The sequence below is a fragment of the Manis javanica genome, chromosome 10 (genome assembly GCF_040802235.1).
Source record: "Manis javanica isolate MJ-LG chromosome 10, MJ_LKY, whole genome shotgun sequence".
NCBI lineage: Eukaryota > Metazoa > Chordata > Mammalia > Pholidota > Manidae > Manis > Manis javanica.
In genome coordinates this window covers 8,662,049-8,689,868 of record NC_133165.1, presented here as the reverse complement: position 1 = coordinate 8,689,868, position 27,820 = coordinate 8,662,049, and the positions used below count along the sequence as shown (strand labels likewise).

The following is a 27,820-nucleotide window of genomic DNA, read 5'->3' as shown; positions in this document are numbered from 1 at the left end:
TTTTGCTTTCTTACGAGGATAATGTATTTGTACAGTATTTGTGTAGTTGGAAGTTCATGAAAAACATAAACTTTCAAAGCAGAGGCCCTGTTTGGTGCCAATGTTACACCACTGCCAGGCTTCTAGCTCCTATCTTGCTCAACCATCCAGAGGCACTGGGCCACCCTCCAGGCCTCTGCTCCGGTTCTGCCCGGCACCCAGATCGCTTGTTCCCCCCAAGACAGAGCTGGTCGTGGAGAGAACGCCAGGTCCACTCAAGGTGAAGATGGGCAGGTGGGGAGAGCAGAGGACCCAAGTCGGATCATGACGTGGCTGGGCTGGGACTACAGCCTATCCACACTCGATCCCTTACGGGGGCTTTTTTCGTGTTCATTCTTGCTAATTCTCCACTCTCCTTCCTTGCACTTGCTGCTTTTCCTGTCTTTCTACTTTCTGGTTTTTGCTTTTAAAGCGTGGCCTAGAAAAGGTAGGCTTTCCACGTTCCATAACATGACCGCCCACTTTTTCCTGCTATTTGCATCAAAGATCCCAAGCTCACACATGTGAAACAGAATGTCATTTAAAAGATGGCCAACTTAAAAAAAAAAAAAAAAGATTAGCAACTGTTCAAAGAAGAAACAAGTCATGGAAAATCTGACTTTCATTCTGGTTCTGCTTGATCACACCTCCTAAGAAGAAAGTAGAAACTTCAAAGGCGTCCCGGGACTAAGGGAGCCCAGAACTGTGAAAGGTTACTTGCTTTGTTGTGGCTGATCCACTGGTGGACAACTTTTTCCACCCTAACAAGGGGTGGCATGCTTAAAGGCCTACGGCCCCTTTAAGTTGGCCCCCACTTCTTCGTAATAAGGATTACTTGATTCATTCTACAGACTTTATTGATTTAAATATGATTCATGTAAAATTCATGGCAACCACGCAGAGCTAATTTTTCACATTTGAGTTATATTATGAACTACACAGCAGGGCCAGTAGAGAAATGAGAGAATGAGGCATATTTGGGCATTAGTGGGGACCCAGGCAGGCAGGCAGGGCCCTAAAGGGAAAAGGGGAGGGATTCTTTCTCAAGAACTCAGATGCAAGCGGGGTGTACAAGGTCAGTTCTCAAGAAGAGGAATGCCTGCTACGCGAGGTCAGCTGCGGCACCCAAGACTTGGACTGGGGGCGGGGAGTTGGGGCCTGCAAATGCCTCCAACTTCAGAAGACCAGGCCTCCTGCGGGACCCAGCTGCCTCCACCTGAGCAGCTGGTGCCCAGAGGCCCGTTAAGCCACAGAGCACTGTCTGCCTCCTCCCACAAACCTTGCACCTGTAGGTGAGGCCTGGCCTTCGCAGCTCGGGTAGGCGCCTCCAGAATGTTACTGTAATCACACACTAGCACTGGAAATTCTCGGGCAAGGCCTGGTGGGACTGGTACAGAGCTCCTGCGTCAGGCCTCTGGAGCCCCTGACTCACATCACCTTTCAGTTTCCCTTTGAGCCCCCAGACCTGGCATCGTCTGTCATCCAAAGGTGACACAGCAGCAGGCCTTGTCACAAGGTGGTTCATTTGCACATGGCCTGGGAAGGGCCTTGCGGAGCCAGCAAATACCCTGGGGAAAGACTGGGACCCAGACATCACTTAGAAGGAAGGGGCAGTCCTGCTCCCCAACGTCACTGTTATAAAAGAAGACAGAGGACAACGGCCATGGCCCCACGTGGGCCAATGAGACTTGCTTATTGTCCGGGGGCATTTACCCCAACTCCCCACTTTCCATTGAGTCATGAGGCCAGCACCCTTCCACTCCAAGTCCAATGAGGGGAACCTTCCAAGTTGCTGCCTCCAGTCTTGCTACCTTAGCATCACCCATGACTGTGGCTGTGGAGGTGACCTGCTGGAGCACACAACCCAGGGCAGCACCCCTACTCAGGGCACGGCGGCCTTGCCTCCCTTCTTAGGGACCCCTCTCCATGTTGCCAAACCATCTGTGCCCTCTACCCACCCACCTGGCCTTCCACTCAAGCTCAGCACCACTCAGCCCCATGCCTGCCCTGCTCCATTCCACCCATGCTGTGTCCTCTGCCTGGCATGCTTCTGCCCGTCCCTGAAAGCTGATGTTTACTTCTTCAAAAACAAGTTCACTTTGCTTCAAGAGAGATTTATTTGGTGGCTGTGCAGGGCCAGGCAGCATGGACACAGAGAGAATGCAGATACATCGCTGCTGTTCTTCCATCGAGGGGACAGAGGAGAAAGAGGCAGCCAAGGCTGGGCCAAGTCCCTTGAGCGGGCAGAGGTGTGCTGTGCAGCCTGCAACACTGGAAGCCTGCCGTTCTTTGGCTGAGCACCACAGGCTATGTCAGTGTGTCCTTTAGGAGGCGGAGATGCACTCAAAATACACATTTTGGGCACCTGGACTCATACGTGCTCAGCAAGTATGGCCACGAGAACTGAGACTGGCTAAGAAAAAGTGGCTTCCTTCTCCAGGGGTGGCAGGAATGGACCATTCTACCCAAGTTGGGACTTTCACCCTCTCTCTGCTTTGCTGAGCAGGTCTCACAGAACTTACATGAGATAAAGGTGCATTCTATACAATGTCCTGGAAGCTCCATGGGGTTGCAGGGGAACATGGGGGCGTCTCAGAAGGAGAATCCTGCTATGGGTCTGGAGGGAGGGTCCAGGTGAAGAAGGCCCTCAACCTGGCTCCTCCCTGCTCCACAGGAACTCCCGGGGCACAGCTGCCTGCCTCCTGGACATCTCCACGAGCCTGGGGATGGTCACGATGATGAGGATAATGCCAGCTGTCATGCACTGAGCATGACACTGTGGGCCTTCCTGGTTTACTGAGTTACTTCTCACAAACCCTGTTTTGCAGATGAGGAAACTGAGGCCCACAGAGTTAAGAACTTGCCCAAGGTCATGTAGCCAATAAACAGTAGACCTAGTACTCAAACCCTGATGGATTCTAACTCCAGAGCCCCTACTCTTACCCATGTGCAGAACAAAATAAAGAAAGAAGAGAGAAAGACGGGAAGCCAAGTTTTTGGGGTGAAAATGGAGATTAGTTTTATTCAAATTTGTATTTGCAAATTGACTATCAAGGAAATGCCAGGAATGCCTGCAAGCCAGGGAACGCTTTCGGCTGGTTCCTGAAGAGTACATTTCCAATCAAGTACGGAGGCCTCCTGCATGTCAGGCCCAACGAGGCCTGACTGCGAGCAGGCTGCCCGGGTGGGGATGCCTGTGGAACAAGCAAGCCCGTGGCGACTAGGGTGACACGGCTCAGAACTGCCCCCAGGGGGGTCAGAGTTCCCCTGCCCTGGACCAGTACCACAGGCGGGCATTTCCTGCAAAGAAGAGTGGGCACTCTAGAAGGGAGGGCCCAGGCCCAGGGTGGGCTGCAGCTCCGTTATCAGAAGCCTAGTGGGTCACCTTGCAGCCTGTCAAAAAACTCCAGTTTACATCTGTCAGAGGCCTGCTCTGTGCTCAGGGCCTTCCTGACGATGTGGACTGTCATTTTCAAGATGAAGGAAACCTGAGGCTCACATTCACTGTCCTGCCAAAGGTACCCAGCTATTATGCAGCACAGCTGGCTGGGGGCTGGCCTCCAGGGTGCACTGCTTACCCTCTACCTCTTCCTGCCGCATTAGGGCCCTTCCCTAGGCAGTACTCGCACTTCACAACAGTCCCACGCCCGGGGGCCCTGAGGTCGGGGGTGCAGGAGCTGCCTGGGGCAGCCAGGGCCAGAGTGGCCCAGCCACTCAGGGCTGGAATTCCAGGCTGCGCAGGCGCCCCCGTGTGCTTGGCCCCGCAGCGCTCCACATCACTGGCCTTCTTCATCAGGTGGCTGGCCCTGACCAGGCCAGTGAGCTCTCACTGAAAGCCACACACCTCTTTCCTGCCCCCCTCTGGAGTAAGTGATATCTTTCTCTGCACCAGTTATCACCAGTTCCTTTAAATAGGAGCAGTTCATGGTGTAAGCTGGGGGTAGTCACACAGGAGGGAAACTTGCTTACCTCGGGGCTTTCCAGAGAAAGGAGGTGGGGAGCTTTAAAAGCAAAATCCCCAGGAGCCTCCTCAGACACCCGGCTGCAGAGTTTATGGATGGGGCAGGGTGGGCAGGTGGGTGGGGAGCTCCTACAGATGTCGTAATGAAATGGCCCACTGGGGATGCAGGGGCAGCCCGTTCAGATGCCCACTGGCATCACCTTCTGCCCCTAGGACTGTCGCCCTGTGAGAATTCCAGTACGGGTCCCCACGGTTCCTTTTCTGAGAAGACCCTGGAATCGTTCAGGGAATCCGCAAACACGGGAAAGGAATGAAACATTTTTAAGGCTCTTCTTCAAGCCACGTATCTCACAGTGAGCGTGGAGGGGTCCTCTGTGTGACTGACAAAGCTTAGGTCTTACGAGGTAGGTCCCCCTTCTGTGGTTCTTGAGGACCCAGAATTCACACAGGGCATGTACTCTTCTACGAGATGGAGAGCTGGCAGGGAATCAAATAACTAAGCAAGCCTATTTCTGGTACTATTTTTAAATAAACAACTGCCATGGGGAGGGTTGGGAATGTCTAAACACATATTCTGAGTGTGAAGGATGGTAGAGGTTTGAGAGAACACAGCTGCATGTCCTCTAAACACGCGTGAAGCAGGCAGGAATTCCAACGGCAGGAAATCTTTTCTGGCACCTCTTTGATGAGCACAGCCAGGGATGTGAAAGCAGAGGAGAGTGAGGGTGTGGCTGCTTTGGACGGGGTCTCCAGGGCCTGGGTGGGTTGAGTCTAAAAGCCGTGTGCTGAGCCCGAGGCTCCCCAGCAAGCTGCTCTGCCATTCTCACCGATCCCGGGCAGCCGCGGACCGGAAGGCGGCATTCCTGCAGCCCCCTCTGATACTTAACTCGGCTTACAGTGCCTAGTGGAAAGCTGCTTTGCCCATCACACTGGCACAGACTAGAAAGGCCGACAGCCGTCAGAGTGGGTGAGGGTGAGGGTGGGCACACCCCTACACTGTGAGCAGGTGGCCCGCTGGGGTAGCTGCTTTTGTGAAGGACCATTTGAGAGCAGCTGTCACATGTATCAAGACGTCTCACTAACCCAGCGAGGGGTTCACGGCAAGGACTCCCTCCTGCTACAGCACAGCCCTTGTGAACAGAGCTGTTCACAAGGCCCAGCTCTTTGGGGATAGTGAACTGGAAGCCATCCAGTGCCATCCACGAGGGTAGTGGGACTTAGGACACTTCCATTTAATGCCATAACATGAAGATAGGCTCCACCTGTGTGTCCTGAAACAGCGAAGCCCAGCTTTTAATTGCAAAACCCAAGTGGTGGACCAAGATAGATATGGTCCCATTTATGTTAAGCTATGGGATCATCATGTATTATAAATATTTATCACATGCCTACCTACTGGTGCCAGGCCCCGTGCCTGGGCTGGGGTGATGTGGTGAGCAAGACAAAGTCTGTGTCTACAAGTACAAACTTATACGTAAGCAAGTGCAGAGAACAGGTCTGAAGGAGACACACCCAGAACTGGGAGTCCCCGCACAAGAGGATAGTGGGCTTGGGGTGGGGCTGCAGGTCGGCTGGGCACGCAGATGGGGTACTTTCACTTTTTACTCTACATGCTGCGTTGTCTGAGCTTTTTATAAATGAGTGTGTTTCCATATTATGTGGTGACCTTCAAATAGCAAAAGGAAAACATGAAATTACTGACTCAATGACAGGATCCCAGCTTGACTGGGCCCAGGACGGGTACTCCCTCTAGGGCAAGTGACGGGCAAGGAAGGTGTTAAGTATGGGCCAATTTTCCAACCAACGCCAAGGTTTCGATTTTGCATCATTTCCAGGCCTTTTGGACAGAGCCGAGCACTGACTCTACGAGTCCCTCGGTCCACTGGGGAGAAGGTCTCGGCCATGGCTGGGATCATGGACACTGAAGCCAGAGGCTGTACATCAGAGGGCAAAGTTCCCGGAGAGTGCTGTGGGCTCTCTCCCAGCTGTTCTCTCTGCATGTGAGAAAACACCCCGGAGGTTTTCTGGTCCTGTTCCGTCTTCCTCCCCATCAACGCCCCACCCACTCCCAGCTGCTAACAGATCACAGCTCAGGGACAGCAGCCATCGTAGTTAACAGTAAGCATTTCAGACCTTCAGGCTGAAGGCAGCCTGCTCACAGGCAGAGGCCTGGCGGAGGAGAGGAGGGCAAAGGGCATGCAAGGCCTGGCAGTCAGAGGCTGGCTCTGGTTGTGCGAGCTTGGGTTGATCAGGTGACCTCCAGGACCCTCAGTCCTTCAAGATGTAAAACGATGTTACCTGCTTCAGAAGTGCAGGAAGATTCCATAAGACTCCCCACCCACCCACCTCAGTGAACCCGAATAAAAGAGCGCCACTTAATTGAGGTGTGTCCTCCAACGCCCTGGGAAGCTTGGTAACAAATGCAGTTTTCTGTACCAGTTTATCAGCATCTTAAGTACTCATACCCGCTGATTGTGACATATAATTTGTTTGTATACATTCTCTGCCTCCCTGGAAGCAGCATGGATGAGTCAGGAATAGAACTTTCTCCCGTGGGGCCCAAAGAACCTGGGGTTGAATCCTGCTATTACTCAAAGCCAGCCTTGTACTGCCGCTCAGCCAAGCAAACTGCCCTACAGGTGGCCAGAAAAAAAACCCCAAGTAGTTAAGGTTCATTTTGTAAATTACAAATGACAATGTCAGATATTAAATGGGTTTATAAACCGCTGCACTGTCCCACCACGGTAGGATGAAAATCACAGCCCAGCCGCACGGAGAGAGACTTCTTTCTGACTGCAGGCGGGGTTCCGGAGGGAACAAACAAGGGCGCCTTACGTGCCGACTTTGGGGACATGAGATGTGTTAGAAGGCACATGCATGAATGGTTATTTCATTTTAGTCTTTCTATGTCTGCATATGTAGAGAGAAAAACATATACTTAGCATATGGACCCCAGTATTTCATGGATGTAGGTTAGGTTTAGCTCAAACCTACCCCGTCTTGCCCTGAGAAGGAGCTACTGTGAATAGATTCAAAGAAAAATATTACACCAACAATAGTACAGTTGGTCCCTTGACATGGCAAACATCTCGAAAGCAGCAGCTGAACGCCCCCAGCACAGGCGGTCCTGGTACCGGGGCTCAGAGGTGCCTTGTATGAGCAGAGCAGACGTGAACTGAATCGAAGAAGCAGGGCTGCTGTGACTTAAAAGAGAGTGCCAGGCAGTCCCGGACCCCTCTTTGGGGCAGGGGCATAAAGTGACTTGGCTCCTGCCACCATCTGAACTCCACACCTCTTGCCTAAGTCTTTATCTTTAATAGGGCAATTAATTAGCTGTGAGTTGCTATCCCAGGCACTTATTCTGGCAAAGTGCTGTGAAAACAACACGGATTGGCTCTCTGAATCCTCACAGTAACACCCCGGGAGGGGGACGTGGTCACTGTCTCCAGGTTTCGGGTGAGGTTAAGTAACGTGCTCAGGCACATAGTCGACAAGTGAGGACCTGGGTCCACACTCCAAACCACTACACCATGGCCCCCGCCTGCGAGGCCAGGGCGCGGGCCCAGGGGTCCTGCTGGAGGCTCATGCTCAGCTCTGGTGCTTGCGCACGCCCCCAGAGACCGAAGAACTTCAAAGTCCCCCAAATCAATTCTTCACCAAGACCCAGCAGGACGATGACGACAGTTAACAGTGAATGTTCACCAAATGGTGGCTTTGTGCTTTACACACGTTCAATTCATCCTCATGGCATCCCTGCTGAGGGGCCATTATTTATTATCTCCCCTCCTTCACAGAGGAGGCGACTGGAGACCTGAGAGGTGAGGTCACGTCCCACAGCACACAGCCACCAAAAGGCAGAGCTGGGAATGAGACCCCGGATGGCCCTCAAAACTCACGCCCACACCCACATGCTCTCCAGCCTCCTCTGCCGTGCAGGCACCAGCCTTGTTGCCTGCGTTATTGGCTCTCTCAGCCCAATCCCGCCCTGAGCCGGCACGGGGGCAGCTGACCAAGCCACGCAGGGTGCGTTCATGCTCTCCCAGCTTCCCTCTGCTCCGGCGGTGGTGTTGGGATGCTGGGGTGACCTAAGGGCAGTTCTGGAGCTTCCTCTGCTGCTTCCCTCTGCCGGCAACAGCGATGGTTTAGGGACATGTCCATCTGCAAGTGAACCCCGCCCCCCAGATGAGCCTGCCCTATCTCAGCCTGGCCCAGAATGGGCCTAATGTCTTGAAACTGGTCAAGGCCTTAATTCATCGACTTCTCCCATTTCCCGTTTGGTTTTGGGTGTTGCTCTTGCCGCATTGTTAGTTCCTCAGATTCCACCCTGGTTTAGTGCGGGCTGCGGCCGGGTGCTCCTGATCCCCTAAATGCCTAAGTGCCAGCTGCTGGACTAAGGACTCCCAGGGGTGGGCAGAGGGTGTGTACTCACGTCCTCCGCATTCTGGGCAGGGAGGAAAAGTGGGGTCCTGCTGGGCAGGAGCATCTAAGAGCTGCGGGGGTGGCTCTCCAGCTCCTTTTCCCTTCCCTGCCCTTCACACTAGGCAGGCTGTGTGGCTGGCAGTGATGCTAGGGGCCAGGGCGTGCCTCTGTCAGCCTCTGAGTGACTGGGCAGCAGGGCAGCCTGCTGACCCACGTGGGACAAGGAGAGGGAGCAAGAAATAAATTGTACTGTGTTAAGCCACGGGGTTAATCTGAACCGGCAGAACAGCCTGCCTGACACTTGGGACCAGGGGCCCTCAGATGCTGAGATGAAGCCACTTGAGATTAAAACGTGAGGTTGGTCTGGGGTCTGGCACCCAAGACCACATGGGGTAGTAATGCCTGTAAGGGCTTATCACACATGGGCGCTGTGCTAAATGGTTTTCTATAAGTTTTCTCATCAATTCCTCTTTACAGCCTTATGTTTTGTTTTTGGGCCTTGTTATCCTCATTTTCCAGATGGAGAAACAGTGTTGGAAAGATGAAGACAGCAACTGAGGCCTCATGGAGAATGACCAAGCTCAGACTTGGCCCCCCGGCCCCGTGACGGCCAGCCTGCTGCCTCCCAGCATCCCCCTCCCTGGGGACTCGATCCGAGGCAAGCTGTCTCTCTCCTTCCGGAAAATTGTCGTGCCGCTTGTTTTTTATAAGCCACAGATGTGCCCTCTGACCATCCAATTAAGGCTTGCAGCGTGAAAATGGGTCTGTCATGTTACGCTCTGACAGCCAGGCCAAAAGCCCCTTCCCATGATCCTACTGGGAAGGAAGACATGGGCTTCACAGCCCCATCCACGAAACCAGCCCCGCACTTGGCCCCGGCTGGGAGCAGGTATGGGAGGGGCCTCTTCACCACCTCAGACGATAGACCCCTGCCAGGAAGGGGGGCTCTGGAGATGGCTCTCCCCCACCCCACCTGACAAAGGCACCCACTTGCTCTCTGCAAAAGAACTGATTTATATGTGGGGCCAGGAGAGGTCTCCCAAACCAGGGCCCTCAACAGGCCGTGAGTCATTCCAGCCAATGCGCAGCCACCTGGCTGCGGGCCCCTTCTGCCTCCAGAACTGATGACATGGTATTAATTTTCCTCAAGGTAATCACCGTCTGTGCCCGGGCTGCTTCTTCGTAAGCAGGGCAACTGCACACGGGCAGATGTTTCAAGGGATGGGAAGGAGCACCAGGTAGGAGTAGGACTTCCTACCTATTTTGACGTACTGATTGATCTTTGGCATTTCAGGTCGCCTCCCTCCACAATGGGAATGGTTCATAGAGCCAGGCAAGTTCCGAAGACCAACACAGGGCTCTCGAATCCAGTCCCGATCTCCTTTCAACTTCCCAGTGAGAAAGGAGACCGACTCAAAGAGAGGGAGAACATCTGATGTTTGTCAGAATGGCGAGGTTTACAAGCAGGGCATACTCAGACGGCGCCTGGCGTACAACGAGCGGCCACTATGACCCCACCGCATGGCTGGCTTTGGGTCTGCAGGACTTCTCAGAGCCTATGACTGGAGTCTCCAGGGGGTCATTGCTATTGCAGGGGACTGGGGCCAGGAGGGTTAGCCCAGAGGTTTGCTGGAGGAGGAGCTCAACCTTAGATCCCGATGGGGAGCTTCCACTTTCCCTGACTGGGCAGAGAAGCCTTCGCCCTGCAGTTGACTCTCCACCTCCCACAATTTCCAAAGCTAAATATAACTCACACCCACATGTGACCCAACAACAAAACCAGGATATAGATTTGCCAAATATGGAAGTTTTAGAACTTTAGATCCAGGGCGGGAGGGACCTGCTACCCTGGATCCAGCTGTGAGTGAGTATAGCCTTAGACAGAATGCGTCTCTTTCTTTTCAAGAGGAGAGTGAGAGTTGAAAGAGGATTGAAGGTGCAGGGCCCCCTTGTCTCTTTGTCCAGTGCCCAGCCAGGCCCCCGCACACAGTGGGGCCTCAGGAAATGACTGCTGAACAAATGCAGAGCTCTTTAGGTTGCAAGACATACTAGTCATTCCCACTTCACCCACAAGCTCATCAAGACTTAAGTCTTGTCAAGTCTCCTCTGTAACCTCCAAGTTTTCAACGAAATGAGTTCCTTTCTACGTTGTCACCAGTATCATTTAGGGAGTGGGGCTGGTTTTCAAGAGATACACTTTCTTCCCAAAAGGAAGAGAAGTGAAAGCCTGAACTCATATCTTGGGGAGGGGCAGCCTGGGTGGGGAGGTGCCAGCACCCATGAGCCCGTGGTCCCTGCCTGACCTACGGGGTGAGCAACTGTGAATGAGTGGGTCTGGGCTTCTATAAAACAAGTCACTGTGCTTTCCCGTGACATACACGCTCATGCACGTGTGTACACAAACTCATAAACACATACATGCACTCATGGTAGCCAAGGTCATCATGGATTTGTGTTTTAACAGGATTAAAATCGAGGGGGGTACGTCTGCAGAACTTTGCAAGATTCACTTCCCACACTTATACTTAAGAAACAGAGTGCTTAACCATCATAGTCAACAATGTTCTCATTCCTTGAAAGAGAAAAAATTATTTCATTTTAAAATGCAACCACTTCACTCCAGGACTAATATTTTGCAACAGACTATTTAGTGACTCTCTAACATTTCTCTGGAGAAAGGTCCCTCTCAAAACCAAAGTGAGACTTTTGATTAAAATTCCTCCTGGCCAAAATCAGCTAGAGTGAAGCCCCATTCTCAGTACCACTGTCCTCGACTAATGGTGTGTGAGACGAAACATACAGGGCCCCTGTGGCCTGAGCCCAGGGAGTGGTGCCTGTGTGTAGGAGGTGGCCCACACCTAGGGAGCCAGATGGCTGTGGGGGGTGATCTTTGACTCTTGTAGGGCAAAGAGGAGAGCCTGGGAGGGAAGTGAGCCTCAGTTGCCTGGGAGGCACCAACCAGTGGAAGAGCCTCAGCAGCAGGAACTCAGGGGAAGGAGAGAGAAGAAATGCAGGAAGTGGCTGGGTGCCTGGAACTGGGGGAGGCAATTCAGGAAGCATCAGTGGGCAGAGATCAGGGACATCCTGGAGACGATGGCAGGAGGGAGGGAGGCACAGAGAAGAGTCATGACCTGTACCACCACAGTGGGGTCCTGCTGGGCACACTTCAGCCCTGCTGGGGATGGAAGGTTGCAAGGATGTGGCAGCGGCCAGGGCCTGGTTGCACAACCCAAGAGCATCCGAGGGGTAATTATCCCTGGCCTGTGCATCTGTCATTGGATCTCAGAGGCTCCCTGACTGAGGAGTGTCATGCTGGGCTTCTGTCCACCTCTTCATCCCCATCTGCTGCCAGTTTCCACATGCCACCTGTGGCAGGTAGAATAACAGCCCCCAAAGATGTTCATGCCCTGATCCCCTGGGATCTGTGAATATGCTACCTTTCAAAAAGGGTTTAAAGATGTAATTAAATTAAGGACCTTGAGGTGGGGAGATTATCCTGGATTATTCGGGTGGGCCCCATATCATCAGAAAGGGTCCTGAGAAGTGGAAGCAGAGGTCAGAGTGACGTGATATGAGCATGATCCGACTGACCATTGTTGGCTTTGAACATGGGTAGAGGGGGCCATGAGTCAAAGAATGCAGGTAGCCTCTAGAAGCTGGAAAAGACAAAAAGATGGACTCTTCCCTGGAGCTTCCAGGAAGGAAAGCAGGTCTGCTGACATCCTGATTTTAGCCCCTGGGGATCTATGTCAGACTTCTGACCTCTAGAACTGTAAGATAATAAATGTGTGCTGTTTTAAGTTACAAAGTTTGTAGAAATGTGTTACAGCAGCAATAGGAAACTTATACATCACCTGATGTTCTAGATGTAGGGTACTGGTGAGGGTTGCCACACACAGCTTTTGGTCTTTGCTTAGGATACCTCCCTGCCTGGAACATTCTCACCCAGCTTCTCTGCCTGCTGAACGCCCACTCAAAGCAACACTCGGCTCAATAGCTGGGGCTCTCAGAAGTGATTCCTGTCCCCGTTTACCCACATCCCCAGCAGAAGCCCAGCTCCTCTCTGTTCTTCCCACTGCATGCTGCAGGTTTCATAAAAGCACCGATATCTATCTGCTGATGTCACTCCTACCAGGACACCAGCAGCTGCCTGAAAGGAGGGCTGCGTCTTAGTATTCTTTGCATTTCTAGTACCCAGTAGAGTGCCCACCACTCAATAAATGATGGATGGACGGTTGGCCAGGTTAGAAGTAGGCAAGTGAGTGGATGAGCCGTCCTAGCTGAGAGTCAGATGTCCACGTTCCGATGTCTCAACCTTGCGTTTGTGTCCTGGCTCCCCCACTGCCTGGCTGAACGTGACTGTAGGCGGCTGTTTACTTCTCTGTGCTTTGGCTTCCCTGTCCTTAAAATGGGGATGATAACAGGACTACCTGTCCAGGGTGTGAGAGTTAAACGAGTCACACCTCATGAAATGCTTACAGGGCCTGGCCTGAGGAAATGGACTAATAGAGGGTAGCTATTATCATTACTGTGTGGTCCAGCAGAAGACACTAGAACAGGAAGGGAGTCACCTGAAGCCTGGGACCAAGAGAGGCCTGAGGGAGTGGCAACAAGGTGCTTCAGTCCGCTTAGAACTTCCAGTAGACCCTGCCTGGGACTCACGTTTCCACCACCAGCTTCCTCTATGACAGTTGGGTACTGGGTACCAGGGCTCATAGGAGTGAAGGCAACAGAGGGAAGGGAGCCCAGCATAGAACAAAGAAAGCTGTAGATCTTTGTCAATTCTGCTCTTCTGGAGAATGCAACCCATCACTGGGAGAGAGGCGAGTTTTATGAGCAACCAGTTAAACGGTAAAAGATTAACTGGAGTCATTTAAATCACATGCATATTTCCTGGCTTTGCACAGCTCTGGAAAACCCCAACTGCATTTAGAAAAATGCAAAGTGTATCACAAAACTTGGAGGCCTTGGGTCTGGCTAATGGAAACAGTGACTGCGAGAGACAATCAGGACGAGGCAACGTGAAGGCCAGGGAGCTGCGCGGGCTTTTCTGCACGAGGATTTGGCAGGGGGAGGAAAGGGTCTAGCTCACCTTGGGCCTGGTATAAAAAAACGGTGGCCCCAAGTAGACCAAGGAAGGAAGGGAAGATGGGATGAGAACTTTCAGCTCTTAATTATAAGCAAATGACTTCAAAAAATCGGGAGACCAGGGAAGGCGGGCTGGTTCCAACTGACTTCTAAGCCTCCAGGTCGGCTGTCTGCTTGGAGGCATTTTGATGACTCTGCTGGACACAGAGCAGGTTGTTTCCAGGATGGGCATCAGTTCAGGACAACCGGAGAGCCAGGGAAGGGCTGGGCTTTCACTGCGGCAGAGATTTAGGGCTCGGCAAGGGGTGCTCTCGCCCAGCCTGTGTCGGACACGCAGGCAAAGCACAGCTCAGGCTCAGTGCTGCCTGAGCTCATGTGTAGCGGGCGTGGAGGGTCTGAGAGGCCAGCCCCTCACCTGAGCCCTTCCTCTCTCCAACAAGGTGCCCCTGGGCTTGAGAGGAAATGTGATCTGTCTCTAACCAAGGCAGAGGCACACCACCTGCACCATTAACTTACACAAACTCAGTGGCACAGGTTGAAGGGAGGGGAGAGAGACATTGCAGCTTCAGGACTAGAGGCTGCACTGGCTGCCGCCCCACTCACAAGCATGGGCCCTGAATGGGCCTGCGGGGCAGGTGGGGCTTGGCCTCTCCTGCCTCTTCCCTGTGCACCCCTCCCAGTGCCCAGCGGGTTCTCCCAGATGAAGACACTGCTCTCAGACAACTGGCCAAGCTCCTCTTCCCCTGCTGCTCAGGGAAAGGGATTGTTTCAGCCCTGCAGCGAAGACCAGCCGTGTCAGACTCATTGGGAGATGTCGCTTTCTTACAAGTCACCTTCCCAAGGGGTTTGTAAGGGTGACTTGGACAGCACAGGGTTTCCACGGAGCAGATTTCAGAACCGAGATAGAGACATGATGGCTGCATTAGGCCACCAAAGCATAATCTGGTTGATTAGGACGTGGGCAAGGGGAGCTCGGAGAGGCAACTGGAATTCACGGAGAGCAGCAAAGTAGGGATTGTTAAGTTCCAGAACATTCTTCACTCTGTCCAACCTAGTGGTTCTCAACAGTGGCTGCACAATGGAATCCTCTAGGAAGCATTTAAAAATAGAGATGCCAGGGCCCACACCCAGAACAAGTAGATCAGAATCTTCTGGAGTTGGTGTTGCACAGGGATAGTTTTCGAAGCTCTTAAAGGGATTTTAACTTGGGTGTAAGATCTCCACTGTCACCTTCTTCTGACACAGACAGCCCTGGGCTAGAAACTGCCGGCTTTCCCACAAACCACTTATGGCCACAGCCCTGGCCTGTGGAGTCATGGGCAAGGTAGACACCCTGAGAACAGTTCCTCTGATGTGCAGCCACATGCAAGGGCAGCATAGCAAACCAATTTTCACTTCTATTTTCAGGCAGGTCAAAGTAACATGACAATTTAAGCTTTTATATGTTCCAAGATCCGTAGTCTGTACATTTCTGAAAAGCTTAGCAAACAACAGTTGACATTCATTTGAAAAATTAGTCCAGACCATCGACTGCACCATGCATCACACTGCTTAAGAAGTCCATAAGTCTTAATGTTCTGATATTCTTAAAGCAGAGATTCAGTGGTCATTCCATGTTAGTCCAGATGCTTCCTAGGCCTTGACTTTGGCCCTTCTGTAGGACTAGGCGACAACGCTAATCTGAAAGGAACATGTCGGCTCCTAAGAGAGGGCAGGAACAAGGCGCTGGTCCCTAACCCCATTCCTGTTCTTCCCGGGGGAGGCTGGGGCAGGTGGCGCATGAGGACTGGCCGAACACAGAGCGAACTCAGCAGGACAGGTGCTGGGGAGGATGGCGCCCGTGTCCCAGGCTGCTCCTGTTCCTGTAAATGTCGTGCTGTCTGTTGCTGTTTCAGCCTCCCCAGAGATTTGTTTTGGGTGTTCTGTGGTTGAGCAGGTATCAGGGCCAAAAGCCAATCCTCTCCTTCTGAGGCCAGAGTAGTTCTGTGTGGTCCCTGGTGGCTGCGCAGGGTGGTGGAGGTGGGCGTGTGGTGGGCGGGAGACCAGCAGCTTCTGCAAGGAGCCCTGTGTAGGCAGAGCCCCAGAGAGCCCCACCGAGCGGGCTGATATGAGGGATGTCTTGAAACTCAACGTTAACCCTGAACCCTGCTCCCCCAACGAATTCCTGTTTCCTGTGGCAGCTCACTGTTGTCCCCCCTACCCCCTGCCGCAGTCCCACGTCAGCAGCACCAAGAGGCAGAGCTGGGGCTGGGGAGCCCCCCGGAAGTCAGGAATCCCCCACGTTCCTATGACTGGAGCGGCACAGAAGGGAGAGGTGCAGGAGGAGGGCGGGGTGCTCAGGCAGGCCCTGTGGGTCCCAGCTAGGACTCTGGGGCTGACCCTGAGGTGGGAAGTCAGGGTCTCTACAGGCTTCTGAGGGCCACTTTAAAGGGATGCCACAGGATGTTGGCAGAAAAGGGCAGTGGAGGAAACTGGCATCCTGGTCAGAGTGCTTTCCAGAGCCTGGACCAGGGTGGAGGTGCTGAAGGCGGGGAGTAGGGGCCAGATTCTGGGCCCATCTAATGCCTGAGCTGGCAGTATTTGCAGAGAGCTTGGTGGTTACAGGGATGAAAGAGAGAAGACAGGAGCCTCACGGCTTCTGGCCTGAAGACGACAAGACGGAGTTTCCGTTTATTATCTGGGGAAGACTGTCAGGTTTGAGGTGCTTCTCTGTTGGCCTCTGCTGGCTGGGCCCTATAAGGTCATGCCCGGCACTGAGCTCAGCTTGGCAGGCAGTGTCTCTCCCTCCCAACAGCCCCAGGGGGAACAGAGAGATCCACACTTAGGGGACACCCCAAGGTCACAGAGCCTTAGAGTGCCAGGGTGGGGAGCCCACTTCCAGCAGGAGCGCCGCTGGCTCTCCTGGCCGCCCTGAGCTGCAGCCTATCCAGAATCCATCCACTTCTCAAGGGCTATGACGTGTCTCAGAAGACGTTGCTCCTTGAGCAAACATAAGCCACCAGGTCCTCTCTGATTAGAGAAATCAAAACTGCGGCCCCATTTTCAAACACATGGGAAGGACTAGGATATGGAAAAAATACTTAAATTGTAGAGTGCCTTCAGTAGAAATGCTCATTTTAACAGGCAAATAAAGAAAAAGCTCAAAAACCAGTCTCTACTACTCGAACACCTCATTTCCTCAATGCATGGAATGGAATCTAGAAGGTCTTTGTGGAGGGCAAAAATAACGATTTTTGTTTTTTTCTGAAGAATTGTCCTAGGACTACTTCACGAAGTAACCAACAACAGGGGGCACAGCCATTAGGTGACCTTGTGATTTCAGCAGAGCATGTCTGTCTAATGTAGCTCAATTATGATTGTGAGTTTATAAAACAGGGAAAGATTACAGGAATATACATTAAACCACATCAATGAGAGCTATTGAGGGAAAAAATGGGTCCAGCAGACAGGTACCAATCCAATAATCAATACGCAGGAAACAGCTACATCACCCTGCTTTAAAAGAACCAAACAATGCTGCAATTGGATTTACTTAAAAATTTTCCACTTGAGCAAAACTGACAGCTGTATTATAATCACATTTCCAGTCACTTTATAAGATACAAATTTCATTTCTCCATATTTCTACTTCATTTCTGAAAAGGGGCCAGAAACATTATTCATCAAGCACACAGAGAAGCGACCTTCTTCACGGAGGGGGGAATGCTGTTAATTCCATGTTTTCCATTCCCTTAGAGGTGGTTTAATTCAAACATGACTTTTTCTCATCAGTCTTGAGGGGGCCTGGTTTCAAAGAGGAGCAAGAGGAGAGAAGCAGAAAAGCTAAACTCATTTAGCCCTTAGGTGAAATGATTTGGGGCAGCTCAACTGTTTAAACTAAGGCAGTTCACATTTTCAGAAAACACCAAGGTGGGTCTAAGATTCTTGGTGTATTTCATTAAGGGGTGGGGTCTGCACTGGAACTCTGGCTACTCAAATGTATGGTAATGATGAACAGACGTTACTTTTTTAACTCACAGTCCAACTGCCTCAAATTACTCAAGACAACCTTCAGAAATACCACTTTCATGTTAATGTTCTGTGTTTCATGTTAATGAAAGTGCCTTAAGTGTTTACGAATAATGAAAGCAACTGCTAAAGCTCTAATCAGTTCAGCTAACAAGCCTTCTTCGAGTGCCTACCACGTGCCTACCACGTGCCAGGCCCTGTGCAGGCACTGGAGAGAGAAAAACCAGTGTCAGCGCATGTTTGAGGTATGCTTGGGGGCGTGGGGAGGAGGGCTGCCTACTTAGGCAGTGAGGAGGAAGGAGGCTGAGGGTGGAGCCTGGGAGGGCGATGCAGGCAGAGGGGAGAACCCGGGCAAAGGCCAAGAGGTGGGAGACAGCAGGCAGGCCATGTCCAGGAGCCTGCAGGCAGCACCACAGCCAGGAGGACTCAGAGCAGCAAGACCAAATGCAGGAAAGAAGGGCCAGCAGCCGCTCAGGTGGCTGTGCCCAGGAGCTCTGAAGGTTTACAGGCAGACAGTAATAGTGGGTGGGCTACATGTGCCTTTTAGACACAACAGCAGTGTGGTGCAGGGCTGTGGGCTGGGATCCCACACAGGACATCCTGGGCAGGGGAGGGTGCAGAGCTGCACAGGTGGGATGGCCAGTGACTCCCTGACAGGAGTTGGCAGGTTGGTGCCGGGCAGGTGGGATGCCCATTAGGGTGCTTCACCAACGCATCTACCTGTTGGTGGACACCCCTTAGGGACTGGACTTTTTTTAACAACAAAAGTTTGTGTGGGAGTGCAGGCTAAAGAGCCATGAAACCACACTTGCCACCAGATTGGACTTCCAATGCCATGTCTGGACTTGCCGCTCAGGTTTCACATTAACAGCATTAGTCCACTTTGGTCTCTGCCCTAAACAAACCAGTTCTCTGGGACTCTGACCTGAACACTTGACCTAAAGTGCCCCCCCGAAGAGCCATCTGCGTCTGAATCAAGCCTCCCCTGCAGGTTTCAGTTCTTCTGCCATCAGCTGGTATCCACTTTCCTGAAAGTCATCTTTCCAAAAATTTTATCCTTCTAAGTAACAAGTCTGTGTGGACTCCTCCACTTTTCAGTGTGACCCATGGGCAAAAACAGTCACGAGGCTTTGGTTTGTCAGAACTCCCACAGAGAACCTTCTGAGGAGGAAAACCCTCCACTGCCCAAAGGTGGTCCAGAGATGACTGCTAACGACTGTGTTTCTGAGAGAAGCCTCTGCATATTGATGCTGCTCAGCATTTTTGATGAATTCTCTCTTTTAATCTACAGAACAGTCTTAAAGCAGGCACTTACCATTTCCACTCTACAGATGATGAAGAAAGGCTCAGAGAGGTTAACTTTTTCTGATCAGTCTAGTTAGCTTTCTTACTTTGTCCAGGATGACAGAGCTGGGATTCAAACCTAGGTTTTTTTGTGAATCCAGGGCCCTGTCCCTAACCATTACACTCCTCATTCATTAAATGTTGGATTTTCAAGGACTCAGCCTCTCTCTTGCCACTTTCTTAAGCTTCTGCAAAAAATGCCAAACTTCCATACAGGTTTAAAGAATAGTACAATAAACACACATATTCCCTTTACCCGGAGTTATCAGTTGTTAATATTTAGCTGCATTTGCTTCCTGTCTCCCTATACCCCACACTCAGGCCATTTTTATTTTGTGATTCATTCCAAACTTGCAGACGGCATGACACTTTACCCCTAAGCATGTCAGCCCGTGCTTTCTAAGAACAAGGACATTTCCCCACGGAATCACAACGCCATTGTCACACTCCAGAAATGTAATAGTGACCTCAATTATATTATCCACCGCAATCTAGATGCAAATGTTCTCAATTAAAAAATTCTTTAAAGCTCCTTTCCCCACTCAATCCATGATCCAATCCATGTTGGCAGCTGTCATGCCTCCTTCACGTCAATCATCTAGAACAGTACTTCCGGCACTGCCCACCCTCCCACCCCCAATCTCTGTCTTCCAGGACATTCACATTTTTGAAAAGCTCAAGATAGTTGTCTTCTAGAATGTCCCACATTCTGGATTTGTCTTTCAGAGGCTTTATTATTTGTGCTATTTTCTCCCTTTCACCAGGATGAGCCACATGACAATGACTGGGCCAAAAGCAAATTAAGGCAACATAGAGCTTTTTCTAGAATTGACGGATTGGAACACAAAACTCTCACTGGCCTTGCAAGAGAAAGAAATCGATGAACTCACATTTTCATGGGCTTACAATCAAACCACACAACTTGCTTGAGGAGCTTCATAACACTCTGGCTGGAAACAAATCTCTAGGCAATCGGATGAATGCAGCCAGGGACTCCCATTTGCCTCAAGGCTCTCCCCTCCACGAGCACTGGGAAGAAGCCCACGGAGTGCTAGGAACTGGGGAAAGGAGGGAATACTGCAGGGTCGTTCAAGGGCATTCACGTCCATACACGTCAACAAAGAAAAGGACAATAAAGATGGGATCTTGGTCCTGAATTAGAATATAGACGGAGAATTGCGAGTATGTCTGCCACACACGGGTTTCTGCGAGTCTTGTAAGTGCCCACAGCTGCACTTTTCTGGGGAGAGAGTGGCTTGCGGGCGGGGGCACAGCCAGAGCAAAGGCCCTGAGGTGGGAACATGCTTGGTGCGTCTGAAGAACAGACAGGAAGCACAGGGAGTTACAAGGTGCCTGCTGACTCAGCCTCGTGGGTGGTTGTAAAGGTCTCTGCTATTTGTCAGAGTGGGAGGGAGGCCACTTTGAGCAATGACAGGACATATTTGGAGGGGATGACACCAGATGCTTGGTCAAAAATAAACTGTAGGGGACAAGGCAGAAGCAAGTGGCCGGTTAAGAGGCTATTGTGACATCCAGGCTGAAAGATGACAGCTGGGCACATCAAGTGCTAGGCTGGGGCAGGGACACAAGGCGGACCCTGCATGTGTTTGAACAGAAGAGATGAACAGGGATGCTGACCAACTGGGAGTCTAATTTGAGAGAAAGAGGGCAGTCAAGGATGAGCCCAAGATTCCTGCCACCAAGACCAAACTGCCACCACCTAGGACACAGGAAGGCTGTGGGGAGGCGGGTTTGTGGGGAAATCAAGTTCCACTTACTGCATTCATGGTGAGCACAAGATGCTGAGCAGGCAGCTGGGTACTCAGGTCTGGAATTAAGTGGAGGCTCATGGCTGGAGATGGAGAACTGGTGGGAAGGGCGCATGCCCATGAAAAGAGGCAGCCCTGTGGGACCAGATGGTCCCATATTCAAAGTGACAGATATCTGGGTTTGTACAATAAAACATCCCCATTTTAAAAAGTTGGCAACTAACATAAAATTTGCTTGCAAACCTGTCAGACACCAAACTGTATCTGTGGGCCTGTGTGTTTGCAGGCCAGCAGTCTGCAACCTCTACATGCACCTGCCTCACAATAATCCTGCTTAGGTGGGCTTGCTGCTCTTTTATCAGTGAGGGAACTGAGGCTCAGGGAGGCCAATCGATTTGTCCAAGGTCACAAAACCAGGCAGAGACAGAGCTGGGGTCCAGATGCCAGATCTGTCCTCTCCTAAGGCTATATTTTTCTAGGGCCAAAGGCTGCCTCCACACCCTCAAATGCCTTCTTAAACAGGCGGGTGTTGGGCTAAAAACAGCCAGGAGAGTGGAGGGAAGGGCCATAGCAGCCTGCCTTGCCAGGAGACGAGCACAACCGAAGCAGTATTACTGCTAATAGTTAGCTTCAAAGGCAGGATGGCTTGGATTCCAGAGAACAAGGTGGATGAAAGAGCATGGGCCTCCACGCACAGAGTCCCTCTACTCAGGCCACAGAGTAGAACGCAGCGGCGCTCAACAACTGGTGGGAAGGGCGCATGCCATGAAAACAATTGTTCCCTCAAGAACAATCCGCTGGAGCAAACCATACTGTGCGGGAACTGTGTGGGCACCCCCTTCTGGACAACGCTTCTGCAGCACAGCTCTCACAGGTTGGGCCTCCCCTCGGGGTTCTCGGCCGCAACGCCGCCCCCTGACTCCATCATCTACTCTCTGCACTGGGACCAGACTGGGACCAGATACAGATCTGGTCCTACCACCCACTTGAAAACACACCTCCCTGTTCTTAGGATAAAACCTTGAATCCCTGATATGCCTGTAAGGCCTGCACACTAGGCCCAAGGCAATTCCTCCACCTCTCCTCACCACCGCCTGACCTCTTTCCTGCCCTGTCCTCCAGCCACAGTGCCATTTTTCATCTTCTGGATTCCCCATCAGCCCCACGACCTTTGCTTCTGCCAGGCCCCTTCCTGGTACCCACGTCCACAGCCAGCCCTCACACAGTCCTGCCTCCCTCAGAAGCTCCCTGACCTCCGGAAAGGTCCACCCTGCTACGTGCTCTCCCACACTTGGCACGGTGGCCTTCTGACTTTGATCCGTGTGCTGCTGTGATCAGTGTTCACCTCCCCCGTAACACTAATCTTTAAAAGACAAAGACACTGGCTTTCGTTCCTGTGACTGGTCTGCACGTGGATTTCTTTTCAACAAACCCCATTAAAGCACAGAATGTGGGTCTACAAATGCCACTGCTGTTCCTTGGAAAGTCTGACCCTCATTCTGAAATGATGCCCTTCCTGCTTATCTGCTATTCACTGTGTCTTTTCTTTGATGAAATGATAGTTCATAAATGCTTGAAAAAAAAAAAAAAAGACTGCTTGGTAAAATAAAAAGTTGGCAATCCTACCCGCAAAGGCTTTGTTGGGTTTTATTTGTGTTTTGGCATTTTACTGGGCTGTGAAAGTCCCACAGTCTGGGAACCACATGGAACTCTGGGCTGTTTCTAGCCCAAGTGTGTCCAAGCCTAGGCGAGGAACCAGACCCCGTGTACACAGACCTGCTCATCTGCGGACATTTCTTTGGGGATTTTAGGCCTCTTACAGACCATCTGCTCTAGGCTGCTAACAGACTGCTTCAGGGCCCTTCTGAGGAACGGCCATCTTGGTTATAATGGAGCAGAAGTGGAAATGCCAGTAACTGTGGATGGTTACATGAGACATCTCAGCCAATGGAGTATTATGCAAGCTAATAAAATAATTCTGGAATTTATGAAATAACAAAGAAAACTGCTTCTGAGGTGGATGTGAAGAGGTTTCTGATCCGTTCCCTGGACATCTCAGCTGAGCTTTCCAGCACCTCTCACCTGACCACACAGCTGACTCATCATCTTCGGTTTGGAACCAGCTCCTTCTCCAGGCCTCCGAATCACACAATCACCATCCCCTCACCCCTTGCTGCCTGGATGGTCCCCAAACTCAGAACCCAGAGTCCAGCTGGATCTCCAGCATCACCACGGCAAGTCAGTCACAAAATGGTATCCCCAGACTATGTGCCAATCCCCTCTCCCCACTGACCCTGGCTCCTGGGGCCCTGCCACAACCTCCTAAATGGCCAACCTGCAACTGTGCCAGGCATTGTTCTAGGCACGTCACATATATTATCACATTTATTTCTCCTAACAAATCTTATCTTACAGATGAGGAAACTGAAGTACTAACAAGCTAAGTTACTTGCTGCAGGCCCTAGACACTGGCAAGGGGCAAAGAGCAAGGGGCAGAGCTGGCATCGCCCTCTGGGCATGGTCTGGCTCCCAAGCCCATGCTCATAACCACTGACCTACATTGCCTGCCCAGACCTTTGACACGGCTCACAGGCCTCTGCTGGACTGTCCGGCCTGGCAGTTCAGGTTCTGGAAGTACGCTCGCAGGACAGAGGTCCTTGCGGAATCCGGCTGACGGCCTCTCAGGGCACTGGAATTGAGATCTGGTTCATGTCAGTCCCTCTCCCCACTGCTCCTTACCTGCCGGCCACACCGGCCTTCTTCAGGATCGTGGGACATGCCAAGCTCTCTCCCACCTTGTGGCCTCACCTCTGCCGCTCTCTCTCGCTGGTGGGCCTCATTTTTGGATCTTCTCATGGAATCTTCCAGCCCCTCTTGCCTGGCACCTCTCTGGAGAGGCCTTCCCCGGCCTGCCTCTAAGGTCTTTTCTGCCAGTTATTCTCTTGCACAGGAGCCTGTTTATCCCCTCTATGGAGCCACCTCGACCAACCAGGGACCTGCATTTATCAGTGTGCGGTTCTCCTCTGGCCCCCCCTGCCCATCTGGGAGCATCACAGGAGCAGAGACCAAGTTTGGCTTTGGCTCACTATCACACCCCAGCTCCCAGTGCTGTGCCTGGCATATAGCAGGTGCTCAATAAAGAGTTGAATGAATAGATGGATTTCACTGAATGGTTCCATGAACGGTTTAAAAAATCAGAACCCAAGATGAGGGGCAGGTAGCACAAGGTAAGGCTCAACTATGTAATGCCAAGTGCCCATGTGGATAAGACTAGGAAGGAAACCAGGAGTTTCCTGAGGCTGTCTGGTTGCCTGTGTCTCCTTAAGGTATCTGGATAGTAGGGGAATTTCCGTCTCCCATGACTGTCCGTGTTATCTAGAAACAGGCAAGACTACTTTCAGAAGGCCTAATGCCAATCCAGACAGGAACCTGGCCTCTCCTCAGAGCACATCTGGGGACTGTCAGCTGGCAGGCCCCTTGGGGAATGTGCAGGGGTGCCCCACCTGGATGGGAGTGCCCTTCATCTGGGCCCAAGCAGCCACAGTTGTCTTTCTTATTCCTCAAAACAGTGCGGTCATATAAGTGATGAACTGGCTTAAGTATTTCAGGATATGTTCCTCAAAATGTTGTCAAAGCAGAAGATGCCAGCCCTAGGAGCCCCACAGTATGAGTTCTGTCTTGCTCATTCAGAGGCCGCCACAGGGACAGCCAGCTCTCATCCACTGAGCACCTACTATGTACTAAGGGTGATGCTGTGTGCTTTATGAACATGATCTCATTTGATTTTCAACAGCTCTCCTGGCAAAGTCTCAGAACCATTTCTGAGCCTCACAGGCATTAACACCCTGAGCAAGGTCACAAAGCTGACTATTTCAACTACACTAAGGGCTACAAACTCAAAGGCCAGGTTGGCGGTAGACACAAGAGCACAGGGCCCCATCCCTGGGGGCTGCCCTCTGCCTCTCCTTCCCTCAGCCCCACCCAGGGCAGCATGTTGGGGGGGAGGGGAGTGCTGAGGAAGCTCACAGTTTGTGATGGTGGCAACCAGTACAACTAAGACCCAAAGTCCTTATCTGTGAGAGAGATGTATTTACAGATGCAATGATATGATGTCTTCCATGCGCCTTCACACACAGGCATGGGGGCATGTTTTAGAAAGAGGAATGGTGTGGCAGATGAAATGAGATCACAAGGGTCATTAACCATTGAAGCTGAAGGCCGGATACATGGAGATTCACGGTGCTATTCTCTCTAAAAACCCAACCCATTTTATCTAGCCTAGTCTCCCCCCCAACCCCCTCCTTCCTACCTTTTTTCCTTCCTCCCTTCATGGCTGCCAGTTCACGACCTCTGCCCCATACCAACCTCCTCTCCATAGAAAACAAAACAGGCTTTAAGCACAGACAGTTCACTTCGTCCATGAGGAGTGAGGGCATCTCTGACGTTCTTTGTCAGAAGCCACCCTGCCACAGCTCACGTGCTACACCTGGCCCAGAGGCCTGCTGCTGGTCAATGGACAAGGGAGAAGGCTTCTAAGTACTCTTACGTTGTGGTTTCTTATCAAAGTGTGACAAGTTTAGCAAATACACTTTGTCACCTCTTCCTGCTGTGCGGGAGTTGGCATTCCTTTACGCTGTCAGACCATATGACCTTAGATAAAAGTTGACCGACCCAAACATTTCCCCCGGAGTCAGCGTCCTCTGGCTCGTTAGGGAGACAGAGCACTGTGCTCCTAAGAAGCCTCGCTTTCAATCGTTCAGCAAGTATGGATGCCTTCACTTACATTATGAGGCTTCCTACGTGTTGTATATAAAGAATGCATTTTGTTAATTTTTCCCCACTGGAAAGTGACAAGCTCTAGCATTTAAGAAAAAAAAATCAACCAACAACACATATATATCTTATTCTAGTACCATGTGCTCATAAGACCCATAATTCCCAGTATTTTCTGGATGGTGCCCTCTGTAGCATAAGACATACTTTGCAATCAGGCTGGATAAAAGCAGCCAGCCATTACTTTCTTAATGGCCAACTACCCAAAAGGCTCATTTAAGTGATCTCAACTAGCAATCTAATCAATTAAAATTGGTAAGTGAAGTACTTTTAACCTTTATTTCAGCAGGCCATTCCTAGAGGGAAGAGGGAAAGGATGTGAATTCCCATCATAAAATTTAATTCCATTTCACGGATGCAAACATTCTTGCTGCCCTGATGGAGTGGACCCCTTTAAAGCAAGCTGTTTCCCTCTCTTTCCCTGAATCAAATCATAGAAAGACTGGTTTATGGTCTTCTCCAGCCAACTCAATCAATTTAAACCCTTACAGAAATCCCTGTGGCCGTTTCTCAAGGGGAAAAGTGTCGAAGGACATGGTCACAGAACACAGAGGGGACATAGCTTCCTTGTTCTTCCAAGAGAGAAGGAAAAAGGAGCATAAACTAGAATAAGGCAAGAAAAAGAAGTGGGGCAACCAAGTAAAACCCACAGTAACCATTTACAGGCATACTTTGGAGATACTGTGGGGCCCTGCTGCAGGTACTGCAATAAAGCAGCAATTGCAATAGAGTGAGTCAAATGGGTGTTTTGGTCTCCCAGTGCCTCTAAAAGTTACATTTACACTATACTGTAGTCTGTTAAATAGGCAATAGAATTATGTCTAAAAAAAAATGTACATACCAGTGTTTTATTGCTAAAAAATGCTAATCATCATCTGAGCTTTCAGCGAATCATAATCACTGATCACAGGTCACCATAACAAATGTAATAATGAAAAAGTTTGAAATATCAAAAGAATTACCAAAATGTGACAGAGAGACACAAAGTGAGCAAATGCTGTTGGAAAAATGGCACCTACAGACTTGCTCGATGCAGGGTTGGTACAACCTTCTATTTGTAAAAAAAATGCAAGGCCTGTGAAGTGCGATGAAGTGAAGCACAATCAAACAAGGTATGCCCGTACTGAGAATCTGTGGGGCAGGCAGCAGGCTCTGCTCTTTGTATGCATCAAGTCATTTAATTAGGGTGACAGTGCCCACAGTTTCCTGAGCACAGGTGTAGCCTAGGAACCACACTTGGTCACATTGCATTTCAGACTGTATTTCACTCACGTCCTCAAAACAACCCCACAAAATAGCAAAGATAATCCCTATTGCACAAGTGAGGAAACAGAACCTGTGAGTTTTAATCATTTGCTCAAGGAATACAGAGCAGGGCAGGGTATGTCTGGCTCAAAAGCCAGACGGTCTATATCACAATCGTCAGTCACATGACTGAATGGCTTTGTCAAAACTCATGATTGTACAGTAAAGCTTGATGAATTTTATTGGATGTAGACTATATTTCAATAAAGCTAATTTAAAACAAGGACCTCCTTCCCACCATACAGAGTGGCTGTCTGCTGTTTCTGCCTGCCCAGCTTCCAGCTCATCTTTGTAAGTTTCTTTTGAAAGCTTCTCCTTTCCTGCCTCTCAGGTGATGTGGTTCAAAAGGGATGGGACCTATTTCCCAGCTCCAGATTGAGCATGTGACTTCAGCCTAGCCAATCAGTGAAAAACATTCCTCTGACACTGACTGGTTCGAGGATGGTCATATGACCCACATCAGGCCAATGACAGCCCTGCTTTGGACTTCTCTAAAAATTTATAAGGGAAGAGGAGCTCTGTTTCTATTAGGGCTGCTTGGCTGGTTCAGAGTTGCTGATGGCTGCCTTGTCACTGGTTGGTAAGAGCCCTTTTGAGGATGAAGCCAGAACAGAGGAAAGCAAAGCTGAGATATAGAGGGTGGCAGCTTACTGATGACACTGATTGAGTACCTAGATCTAGCCATGCCTGAAGACAGAACTATTCCTGTACTTCCCAGTTATATCAGCCAATTCCCCTTTCTTTTTTCTTACGCCAGCCTAAGTTGGGTTTTCCTCTCTTATAACCAAAGAGTCCTAATACATCACAATGCCTGTAGGAAACAGAAAACCATCTCGTCCATCAGTGTACACTTGCTTCATAGCAAATGGAGGAGAGAGACAGCAATGCAGATATGAAAAGGGTTACAAGAACGCGACCAGGCTTTATATCTGTTGTCTCCTTTAAATCTCAGCTTTGTACTACAGAGAAGAACACTGAAGTACTTCATGGTTAAATAAGTAGCCAGAACTGCTGCCTGAGCACATGGTTCTCCAGCCTCCAAAACTTCATCTTTACCAAAATGCTGGTGATTTGC

At 50.8% G+C, this 27,820-nt stretch overlaps 1 protein-coding gene across 7 annotated transcripts in view; it reads right to left on the bottom strand.

The window, feature by feature from the left end:
- The window catches only part of CLEC16A (C-type lectin domain containing 16A), a 197,255-nt gene that overhangs the window by 69,657 nt on the left and 99,778 nt on the right, over positions 1 to 27,820 (bottom strand). The window lies entirely within an intron of this gene.